Below are 12,055 nucleotides of genomic sequence, written 5' to 3'. Positions count from 1 at the left end.
CCACAGGGATCCTTTAAAAATGTCACTACATTGGATTCAGTCTACTGCTCTAGCCTGTGGGGATCATTCTGGACATTGGTCCAAATGTATCCATTTTCCCTCCCAAATCTTCCACCTGGGACCTTACTAAGTCTATCATAAATGCCACTCTTCTTACAAATTTCATTTACTGTAATCCTCGTTTACAGAAAGGAAGTGGACAGGCCCAAGTGTGCACAGTGACTTGTAGTATCACCCCTGAGGTGTGGCTATACCAAACCTCCTGCCATACAGGGCAAGTATGTCCCTCATCTATTTTCTGGTAGGTGTCCCCTGGGTGACTTTGACAAGTTGAGCTAAATGATAGCCCCCTTGGTGAAGTGTAAAACACACTGAACAGGGCACTACACATGGTGAACAATCAAACGTTGCCTTTGTTACTATTGATAGGAAATATAATAATACTGACAATCAAAAATGGTTCTCCATGTTCCCATCTACTCTTCTTCTTCTTGGCCCACTGCAGACATTAGGCAGCTGAAATCAACAGGAACCTTGGCCTCAACAGCTGGAGCCTCCCTCCACAATTCCCATGGTCCCCTGGGTTGATGGGAGAGGCAAAACAAAGCTTAAAAGTGGAGCAGGTTATGTAAACATGAAAGAGCAGTGCTATGATTAGTGTTAGGTAACTTACAAGTAACTCAAAGTTGCCATTTCCATCAGCATTTAAAAACCTGCCTGGTAAGCCAAAGAGGAACCTACAGGTGTGTTCAGGCTGCCAGAAGCAACATGGCTTTCAACACAAGGCAGCTGGATGGACAACAGCAACGGAACAGATTTCTATCTCCATTTCTGGCAACAGCCTCCTCTCCTCTCTCATTTCAAACCAGAGCAGAATACGGCATATAAAGAAAGGAATGGGTCTTCTTCCCCACATGGGTAAAGAGGCTCCGCAGTCCTCAGGAACACGCTGTCCCTTCACCACTTGTTGAGATGAGGACCAGAGTAATCTACAGCAGGGACCGGAAGGTGGTGAAGGGCTTTTTATCTCTCCTGTGACTTAGCCCCAAAAGAATCCTAGGCTTCCATCCTGGATAGTGGTTTCTAAGAACACCAGCTTTGGGCTATGATATTCTCAAGGCAGGCCCTTGAGCATTCAAGCTTTGAGCTGTGACATTTTCAAAGTCAGAAACCCTATCTTCTCAGCTGAGGATGTTTGTGTTCACAGGGAAAAAATGATCTTCACTAAGAAAAGATCTTGGAAACATTTTGCAAAGGGCTTCCAGAGGCCACCTTGGCTCCCAGCAGCATCTCAGGGTCAAAATATCCCCATAACAAGAGAGCTGCATGTGGTTGGGTGCTGGTGGTTCAGGCCTGTAATCCTGGCTACTCAGAAGGTCGAGATCTGAGGATCAAAGATCAAAGCCAACCTGGGGCAGCAAAGTCCATGAGACTCTTACCCCCAATTAACCAATAGAAAAATAGAAGGGGCACGGTGGTTCAAAATGATAGAATGCTAGCCCTAGGAGAACTTGAGGACAGTGCCCAGGCCCTGAGTTCAAGCCCCTGAATAACTAAACACACACAAAAAAATGAAAAAAATAAAAGGAGAACCATATATCCCTGGGAAAACTTCAGGGTTAAGATGGGAGGCAATGACTGATACAAAGGAGTTTATACATTGAAGGCTGGTTTCCCAACTTCCAGGGAACCTGAGGGCAGATTATAAAAACAAACATACATATATGTAATGGTTGGCAAGACACGAAGACCATTCTGCCAATGAATGTATTAACAGATCAGTGAGTTTGTCCAGAAAGGTGTTGGGAGGAACAAACCAGGAAGGGAAGGCAACCATTTTTGGAGCCTAATGTCCACAAGTTGCCCTTGTTTAACTGCCTCTACAATAGCATCCCTCAAAACAGGCAGGCTGCTGGAGTCCCTAAAACTATCACAGAACACATGAAAGTTAGCGCTGTTAACTCAGAACTCCCTGCTGGCCACGTCCCTTGTATGACTGTAAAACATATTCCTATCTTTCCCTCATGTTTTCTCCTTTGACTATGCAGTCACACAGAGACGGTGCCTTGTTCTGTAAACTTCTAGACTAGGGAACAAACTCCCTGGAGAATTTCTTTTCTTTCTTTCTTTCTTTTTTTTTTAATTGTGAAAATACTGTACAGAGGGATTATAATTACATGGGCAACTGGGTTCGATTCCTCAGCACCACATATGCAGAAAAAGCCGCAAGTGGCGCTGTGGCTCAAGTGGTAGAGTGCTAGCCTTGAGCTGTAGAGCTGAGGGACAGCGCCTAGGCCCAGAGTTCAAGCCCCAGAACTGGCCAAAAAACAAACAAACAAACAAACAAAACAATTACATGGGCAAGATAATGAGTACATTTCTTTTTCTTTTTTTTTTTTTTTTGGGTACGGTCGTGGGGCCTGAACTCTGGGCCTGGGCGCTGTCCCTCAGCTCTTCAGCTCAAGACTAGCGCTCTACCACCTGAGCCACAGCACCACTTCCGGCTTTTTTTGTTTTGCTTATGTGGTGCTGAGGAATCGACCCAGGGCCTCATGCATGCAAGGCAAGCGCTCTACCACTGAGCCACCTTCCCAGCCCATGAGTACATTTCTTATCAAGCATTGTAGCCTCCTCCTTTGTTTCCCCTTCCCATCCCATCCTCCCCCCTCCCTCCCCCCCCAACCCTCCTTCCCCCCACCAAAGTTGTAAAGTTCGTTTTTGACATAACGACTTGTATATTTGCAATAACTAGTATATGTCTGAGTCAAGCAGAAAAGGTCAGATAAGTTGATATTAGGGAAATGAACCCTAAGATATGTATCCCTGGTGAATTTCTATACCGGTGTCCTGAAAGAAGGAGGTACCAAGAACAGGAGTATACAGAAGACAACCATATGAGGAGGGAGCAAGAAAGTGACCATTTGGAAGCTAAGGAGAGCCCTCAACCCTGCCAGTGTGGTTACTACAGCCTTTGGATGTTGCTATTTCACGGAGCTGAGACAGGACCAGCCTTAGCTGATTAGTGCGATGGGCTGATCTGTATCCTTTCCCTTAATTCATGGGTTGAAGTTCTAATATATTTAGAGATGAAAGTCTTTGAAGAAGTGATAAAGAAGAGGCCATTAGGATGGGGTCCTGATTACCGGTGTCCTGAAAGAAGGAGGTACCAAGAACAGGAGTATACAGAAGACAACCATATGAGGAGGGAGCAAGAAAGTGACCATTTGGAAGCTAAGGAGAGCCCTCAACCCTGCCAGTATCTTAATCTTGAACTTGGATTTGCAAGAACAATGAGAAAATAAACTTCGTGTGTGTGTGTGTGTGTGTGTGTGTGTGTGTGTGTGTGTGTGTGTGTGTGCGTGTGTGTGCGTGTGTGCACATGGGTCCCAGGGTTTAAGCTGAGGCCCTGGGGGCTGAGAGTCTTTTACTCAAGGCTAACATTTTACCACTTGAGCCACAGCTGCACTTTGGGCTTTTTTGGTGGTTACTTGGAGATAAGAGTCTTACAGAATTTCTAGCCTGGGCTGGCTTTGAACCTCAATCTTTAGATCTTAACCTCCTGAGTAGCTAGGATTATAGATGTGAGTCACCAGTGCCTAGCTAAACTTGGGCTGTTTTAGTGTGACTGCCCTAGCAAATGAACTCAGTATCTGAAAGCTACTCACATTTACGTATCATAGAGAAAGAACATAGTTTGGAGAAAAGAGGCCTTCTAACCTCTAATATGAAGGCAGCTCAACTGCACTGTCCTTCTCCATCTGAAGTGTAGTAAGGCCAAGGTGAGGGCAACCTTCTGATCCTGACAAATAGCAAGCCTTGCTCAGTCCGGAGTCTATGCACTGACATGGAGTAGTTGAAGTAGCTAGCCTGAAACAATGTGACTACATGCCAGGGTCCAGAACATCCCACTAACTAGCACATGGGTCTGATGATCCCACTGCAACATCAGGCACAACGCTATCTTTGGCTGGGAATTCACCCCATCTCTACATTCTGTCTGGATGGCCTAAACCTTCCAGGGATCTTGGACCCTGTCACCCTTGGCTTCCCAGTGAATGTGGGGTAGGTAAAACCACTTGCCTGGGGCAAAGAGAGGAGGCAGACTTAACTGCTCCGTGCTATTAAGGGGCTAGACATGGGATCAATTACAATCAAACAGCAGACTCATCATTGAGCTGTCTCCCAGTAGGAGGAATGAAAGGGAGGACGGAGGATATTGACAGGCTTAGGTGACCTGCTTTAGGACAGCTGAGAGGCACCTGTCACTTCTCAAGGCTGGCCAATTTAAAGGCAAAAGTCTAAGGAGAATGAATGGGAAACATTCCAGTATCCACTGTCATCTCTTCCAACTGCAAAAGCAAGGTAAGCCAGTCATGCTCCCTTCCTGTCTCTTGATTGACTCAGACTATATGGTTATTTGCATGGTGAGGTGGGAGCCTCATGATTATCATTAAGATGCACAGAACTAACACACACTTCAAACCTGAAGTTTTCAAAATATGGGCCTCAAATACCCATATCAACCTGAAGGGAAAGTCAAGGGGAAGAAAAGGGGTCCCCACCACAGAGATGATGTGAGGCAGCTTAATTTGGCATTGCAGGGGATTGCCAGGGCATTGCAGTCAGTTCTGCTGTTCTGCTTGAGGCTCACATGGACAATGTCAGGCCTGACTTCCAGCTCCCTAGCTCTGTGTGTGAGCCAGGCCTTATCTTCAGCCTTTTTCTGTTGGGACCAAAGGACTTGACTAGTTTTGCCACCAGTTCCATGGGCTGATGTGTGAATGCATAGGCATTCTCTAAATGGGAAAAGACCAACGCAAGCCAGCCTTATTATGTTTCTCTGCAAGGTTAGTGGAGACAAAAAAAATTACACTTTTATACGGATGAGAGAAACATGGAGGAGAAAAAGAAATTTGCACTTGGCAGCACTCAAGTAGCTATAACTACGCCAAGCACCAGCCTAAAGGTCACATTTACTACTTCGAAAATTTCCATTCTCATTTGAATTGGGGTGAGGGGGGTTGAGACTTCCCCCTCCTGTCTGTGTGGACCCCCCTTGGGAGATCAACGCATGTTGCCTCCCATGTAGGCCTCCCAGGAAGGTCTAAAGGATGCTTAGGGCTTTCTCTCCTCCTTTTCGATTTGTTTGGTTTAAAATATTTAACCCGAGCCACAATGAAGTGTCTCATTTACAACATTCTCCTGGACCATTACACTGGGACTCCACACTCATTATGCTGATGAACTTACTACTTACCCATGCAAATTCCACGAACAGCAGCTTTGGAGACAGGAGGTGCTCAAGGTATGCTATCAAGGCTGATTTAATTATGCAGCCATTCAGTGGGCAAAGCAGAGCAATTTTTAGCCAACCATTCTGGTAAATATTATGGGAAACCCTTTTATAGAGTGCTAATTCTGGCCTGGCATTTTCTTAGGTGCCCAGTTTTAGTGCTCATTCAAACATATAAGGGGCTCTCAAAGATGGTGCCACCAGGCCAGATACTCACAGGGATCACTCAATAGCTGGCATGCCATCCAGCGATCTATGATCAATGCTGAAAACATTATCAACATCTCTAGTAACAAGGTCAATTTTGGTGGAGACAAACTTTACAATCTACTAGATTCCCTGAAGTCATTCTTTGTCACCTCCCCCATGACCCATTCCTGGGCAGGCTGTGGGTGGCCCAGATGACAACTGATCCTGCAAGTTTGACAAAAACAATCATTGAGAACTCAGTTTGGAGGTTTGAAACAATACCCAATCACTGCATCCTCCCTCTCCCAGCGTCCCAGAGGAAATGGCATCATCACTTTCATTTTACTTCACTGGTGACTGACCGAAGGAAAACAACACCATCCTACTGACAACCGTCAGGCTATCTGCTATCAGCACCAGGGCAACACACTATGGAATGTTCTCAAGTGACCGCTCAGAGAAATTAATTTTCAAGAGCGATAATAACTTTGTGCTGCACACTCATTTGTTTAAGTGCAGAAGCAGATTTCATTTTCCACAGTTGGAACAGAAACTCTCATGCATTCCCCGTTTCTTAAAAAAAAAAAGTCTATAAATAACCCAGGACCAGCAAAATTATGCAAAACATCCTGTTAGAAGAAGAAATGTAAACTAAAACCACTTACAGAGAAACTCAGGCTGCCAAGTTAATCTGATGCTACGACGACTGTAAACATGTTGTACTTTTGGAACCTGAAGTGATCCACATTAGCACGATGCCATCGCAGAAAGAAAGAAAGAAAGTAAAAACAAAAACAAAAACAACAACAAAAAAATCCCGCAACAACGGGGAACGGCAACAAAAGCCCAGCCCCAAAACAGAGCAACGTGATTCGATATTCTGCACGGTGCACAACCCGGCAGCTGACCAGCTGCAGTCAGTACCAGCTTCCCTCACTAGCACACGCCAACTGTTTTGACTACAGGCACTTGTTAAACACAGAGTTTCAGGTCCTACCAGTTGGACACCAGAAGTTCATAGAACTGACTGAGCGCCAAGAACAGCAAGCACAGAAAGCGAAACGGCTGCCTACTGCCCTGTGAGAGTGTTTTGTTAACTGTTTAGGCAAGTCCCAGAGCAACTTCGGTAACAAGAATTAAATAACAAAAGAAACAGATTACCACCTTGAAGGATATGGAGATGTTGGCAGAGGCTGGACGGACTTCACGCCACTTTATTGGCGGGGTGGGTGGGAGTATGTGGTGGTGGGGGGCGGGGCGGGTGTCATATGACACTGCTTAATTAGCAGAAGGAACTGAGTGCTTCCTTCAAGCATCTTTCATTTGGGAGATTGATTTAAGAGATTTTGTAAGTGCTGAAGTTTTGCTTCACATCTGGGGGTGGCAGTGGCATTGGAATCTCAAAGTTGGTAAATCCCATAGAAGGAAAAAGGGACGTGCTGGCTGAATTTCTTAAGATGCCAGAAAAGGATGCCCAAGTACAATGCTGTGTGTGTGGAGGCCATTAACACACAGGATGCTGTGTGTGTGTGTGTGTGTGTGTGTGTGTGTGTGTGTGTGTGTGTGGTGGTGGTGGTGGTGGTGGTGGTGGTGGTGGTGGTGGTGGTGGTGGTGAAAGAGGATGCCCAGACAGCAGTTTAGGTACCCCCCTTTGGATGAGAGCTTCTAGAGATCAGCTCTTCCCTAGTCAGGCATGGAGTCTCTACCCCAGACAGTGAATAGTCTTTTCACCTGGCAACACAAGATTAAAAAAGAAATACTTCAATCGCTTAACAAGATTTCCTATTTCTTCCCCCAATTGCATACAGTGGCATTTAATTTTAGGACCAGGACATGCAACCAGATGAAATGTTAGTGTTACCCGAAGATTTGAGAAAACTGAATTCCAAGAGAACTGGGGTGTGAATGTGAGAGGTATTTTAAATTACTGAGCAGATTAAAACCTGAAGCTCCCTATCTCTTTCCAGGTTCCCTATTCATCCCAATCTATCTTCGTCTGTCTGTCTGTCTGTCTGTCTGTCTATCTATCTATCTATCTATCTATCTATCTATCTATCTATCTATCTATCTGCTTATCTGATCTCTTTATCATATGGTAACAATTAAGAATGCAAAAAAGATGGGCTCTATCATTGTCTAGCTTTTGGAGAAAGAATTTGCAGATGCCAATACCACACACAGAGGTGTTCCTTTCCATACTGGGATAAGCTTCAGACATCTGCTCTACAAAGTTACCATTTCAATGTCAAACAACCCTGTCCACCTAGTTTGCACTCAGTCCTTCTCTGATTAGATTGATTCAGCCACACACCAACCCTTGCATTTGCCAATCCCAGTGTAAGTACTGGATGGAGCAGAATGGCCTGTGTATCCAAGGTATGTGGTCTCACCTGTAGAAGAGTTTGGCTTAGCATATAGTGGGGAGGATCTCTTCAACATATGTTTCAATCCCTATATAAGTGGCCATGTTTCGGGTGCACGCTCTCTCGCGCCCAAGCTCTCCTACAACTAAAAGGCTCTCCAATAAAGCGTGATCTGAGAAGAAAAAAAAAAAAAAAACAAAAAAAAAAAAACAAAAAACATATGTTTCAAGGTTGGGCCTTTGCTAAGTCCTTTCCAAAAGAGACCACTAAAAATACTGAAACACAGGAACATTCCTTTAGTCTATTGTCACATTCCTTCCTCCATGCCAAGAGTACACTCATTGCCTGAAAAGAGGTGATATTCCTCTTATTGTGTGATATGCTCAAGCAGGCTTATTGCAGGGGTCATTTCCTCTAAGGGAATTAGAAATGGGAAACTGCAGATGGTGCAGATTTGTGGGGATAATGAAGATATTTTGTAGGAACTAAAGACTTAGGGCCAAGACCTAGAGTCTATAGTATAGAGTTCAGGAAGGGAGCTGGTTAAGAGTTAATAAAAATATAGCCCAGGAAAAAAAAAAAAGATCGGACCAAAGGCCAGGGAAGTACAGTCAAGAGAGATTTTACACTGATTGTCACCAAAGCAGCCTAGGCCACTGAGACTAATTGAATCTACTTGCTCCTGTGGACGGAGAAAGCTCTGTGGTTATGTGGGATGTATATGTGGTGTGCCTCTTGTGGCTTGTAAACACTCTGAAGGGGGTTATTTGAGGTTGTTTTGGTAACCACATGACATACGCATCCTTGCTGCCTGAAAGAATATGAGCACAGGGTAAACCAGAAGTCTTGGCAGGAAAACTTGTTTGCTTCCAAGATACAAAGTGAGTAGAATATTTCCAGGTAGCCTGTGACTCCTCTGAGCATTAAGTCCTTTTTTTAAAAAAAACAAAAAACAAAAGGGGCTGGGAAGATGGCTCAGTGGTAGAGCGCTTGCCTTGCATGCATGAGGCTCTGGGTTAGATTCCTCAGTACCACATAAGCAAAAAGAAAAAAGCTGGAAGTGGCGCTGTGGCTCAAGTGGTAGAGTGCTAGCCTTGAGCTGAAGAGCTGAGGGACAGCACCCAGGCCCAGAGTTCAGGCCCCACAACCAGACCCTCCAAAAAACAAAAAAAACCCCAAAAAACAAAAAAACAATACCCCCAAGACCCAAAAAAACAAAAAAATCCCCCAAAAACCTAAAAATAAAACCAAAAAGTAGGGCACATAATTGGACAGAACTAGCTTGTTTAGGGAAGGCAGAGTGGGCTACTTAAAATCAGGAGGGAAGGCCACCAAACTTCTAATATTTAAGGAAAGCTAACAGAGCTATATCCACATGGCATTTTGGAAAAGAAAAATTTGCTATGGTTGGAATCAATGCACCTCACAAAAAACAGGTCCAGCCAGGTGTAATTTTAGCTATTCAGGACTCTGAGATCTGAGGATCAGGTTCCAAGCCAGGATGGGCAGGAAAGTCGGTGAGACTCTTATGTCCAATAAACTACTCAGAAAAAGCTGGAAGGGGCTCTGTGGTTGAAGTGGTAGTGTAGCCTTGAACAAAAGAAGCTCAGGGAGGGGTTGGAAAGGTGGCTCAGTGGTAGAGGGCTTGCCTTGCATGCATGAGGCCCTGGGTTTGATTCCTCAGCACCACATAAGCAAAAAGAAAAAAGCCGGAAGTGGTGCTGTGGCTCAAGTGGTAGAGCGCTAGCCTTGAGCTGAAGAGTTGAGGGACAGCGCCCAGGCCCAGAGTTCAGGCCCCATGACCGGACCTCCCCCCACCCCCCGCCCCCAAAAAAGAAGCTCAGGGTCAGTGGCCAGGCCCAGAGTTCAAGCCCCAGGATGGGCCCAAAGAAGCAGGTACATCAGACACCAGGAAAACACTGCTTGGATGAGGCAAGCACAGGTCTGGAAGCACCTGACCACACAGGTCAGGTGGTCCAGACCTTGAAGACTGGTGGCACTGATAGAGACAAAGTTGGGACCTGCATCATGTTCTGGGTATTTACATGGAGAGAAGGGAGTTGCATTGGAGCATGAAGAGAGGAGGAGGCTGGCTATGGACCAGTATAGTATTTTAAACATGGTCTGGATGTGTAGAAAGTAGGACAAAAGGAGCTAGAACTAGCACAGAAAGCAGGTCTGTGCACTGAAGAGAAAGGAAGATAAGACTGGGGTGTTTGGTAGCTGAGCCTCCGTTGCCTACAGGCTCAGCCTATTGCCTGCGTGGCATCCTCCGTCAGAACAGGTACTTGGTACCTTACTCTGCACTTTCGCTCTTTCTCCTGGAGTCCCAAGGCTAAGCCAGAAAGCTTGACAATACCTGCAGAGAGCACTTAGTTGCATGTTTTGTAATGTGGATCACCAACCAAGGATACCATAACCAGCATGGCTGGGCATATAAGAGGCCACATACCCTGGATGCTTTGGGACAATACCAATTTCGATCAACCATTTCCAGGACTGCACCAAGTTCAAAAAAGGCCTGTACAATCGTGAAGGCCAATAAACATGGCATAACTACAATGAGGATAGTTCTTTTATCTATCTTTGTAGGCCAAGGCCTGGCCTGTGCACAGAAACTTTGCAGTGCATTTTATTTCTAATTTTTTTATTGTTATAAAAAGGTGTACAGGGGCAGGGAATGGGGGGGCAGGGTTACAGTTACACAAGTCAGGTAAAGACTACATTTCTTTCTGGACAATGTCACCCCTTCCCTTACTCTCTCTGTTTTTCCCTCCTGTCCCCACCCACAAGTTGTATAGTTCATTTTCAATGTAGTGTCCAGTGAGTACCATTGCTGCATTTCTTTTCTTCTTCTTTTTAAAAAAATAACTCATCAATTTATTTCCCTTTACTCCCCTACCCCCCCCCCCGCCCCACCCCATCAGATAGGCAATGGATATGTACACACATGAATATTCTCTGTCTTCTCTAACCTGACCACCCATCCATCCCTATTGTACCAGAAACAGTTCAGTTTCATTATTTAACTTGCATCTACTATTGAGTAATCTTCTACATGCTAGTGGGAAAGCACTCGTTCCCTTCCATGTTGCTTCTCTTTTCCAAGGCTGTAAGCTCTTCACTTTACTCCAGTATCCTTGTATCTTATCCATCCCAGATGTCATTTAGTATTTCATGTAGAACAGGTCTGGTGGAAGTACATTCTCTTAACTGTGCTTGACTGGGAATATCTTTATCCCTTTATCCTTTAAAGAATATCTTTGCAAGGCACAGTAATATTGGTGGAAATATATATATATATATATATATATATATATATATATATATATATATATATATATCTTCAGTAGGATAAAAATCTCTGGCTCCTATGGATTCTACTGAGTAGTCAGCTGATATTGTATCTCCCTGGAGGGTTCCCAAAGTCATGGCAGAAACATGCTGTGCCACCTCAGGCCTTGCTGAGCCATAGACACAAGGAACACATTGCTGCATTTTTAGTATGTTTTGATGAATAAGTAAAATTTCTCTCAATCTCAATTATGAAGGTATCTTACTAGGTATATGTGGAGCATGAATATCTTTTCTCTTAATTTTTTCAGGTGTTAGGGTTTGAATTCAGGACGTCATACTTGCTCAGATGGCATTCTACCACTGAAACTATGCCTTCAGCTAGTTGTTTTGGAGATGGAATCTAACAGACTTCTGTTCAGGCTGGCTTCAAACTACAATCCTCTGTATGTCAGCCTTCTGAGTAGCTAGGATTACAAGCATGAGCCACTGGCACCTAGCAATGTAATGTGAATATATTTATATTACATATGTATCAAATTTGGTGTTTTAAAGAGGTTTTATACAGGTGCAATGGTGGCGTATACCTGTAATCCCAGCTACTGAGGGAGGAGGAATAGGGAGGGTAACAGTTTGAGGTCAGCCCAGGCAAAAAGCATAAGACCCTATGTGAAAAACAAGTAAAGCAGAAAGGTCTGGGGGCATGGATCAGTGGTAAAGTGCATACCTCACAACTACGAGGCTCTGATTTCAAATCTCAATACTGTAAAAACAAATTGGGTTCAAGTTAGGAACAGGGAAGAAAGGCTTTTCATTTAAGATCCATAGCGCCAAATCTTTAAAAGAGAGTTATAGTTGCTATGTGACAGAAAGTTTCCCAAAATATCTTTATTCCACTGTACTTTGTTTATTCATC

General features: G+C 44.4%; 1 protein-coding gene across 10 annotated transcripts in view; it reads right to left on the bottom strand.

Annotated features, from left to right (window-relative positions):
* Nucleotides 1-12,055, bottom strand: part of Atxn7l1 (ataxin 7 like 1) — a 251,899-nt gene that overhangs the window by 73,227 nt on the left and 166,617 nt on the right. For 2 of the 10 annotated variants that reach the window (XM_069996265.1, XM_069996268.1), the window contains exon 1: nucleotides 6,148-6,353. The exons of the other annotated variants lie outside the window; for them this stretch is intronic. The gene's annotated coding sequence lies outside the window, so the exon portion shown is untranslated. Of the gene's footprint in view, nucleotides 1-6,147; nucleotides 6,354-12,055 lie in introns of those variants that run through there. 10 annotated transcript variants of the gene reach the window in all.

This window comes from Dipodomys merriami, unplaced genomic scaffold (genome assembly GCF_024711535.1).
Source record: "Dipodomys merriami isolate MVZ:Mamm:240054 unplaced genomic scaffold, mDipMer1.0.p SCAF_5, whole genome shotgun sequence".
Classification (NCBI taxonomy): domain Eukaryota; kingdom Metazoa; phylum Chordata; class Mammalia; order Rodentia; family Heteromyidae; genus Dipodomys; species Dipodomys merriami.
Note: the sequence above shows the minus strand (reverse complement) of the source record. Positions and strands in the feature narration are given on the sequence as shown.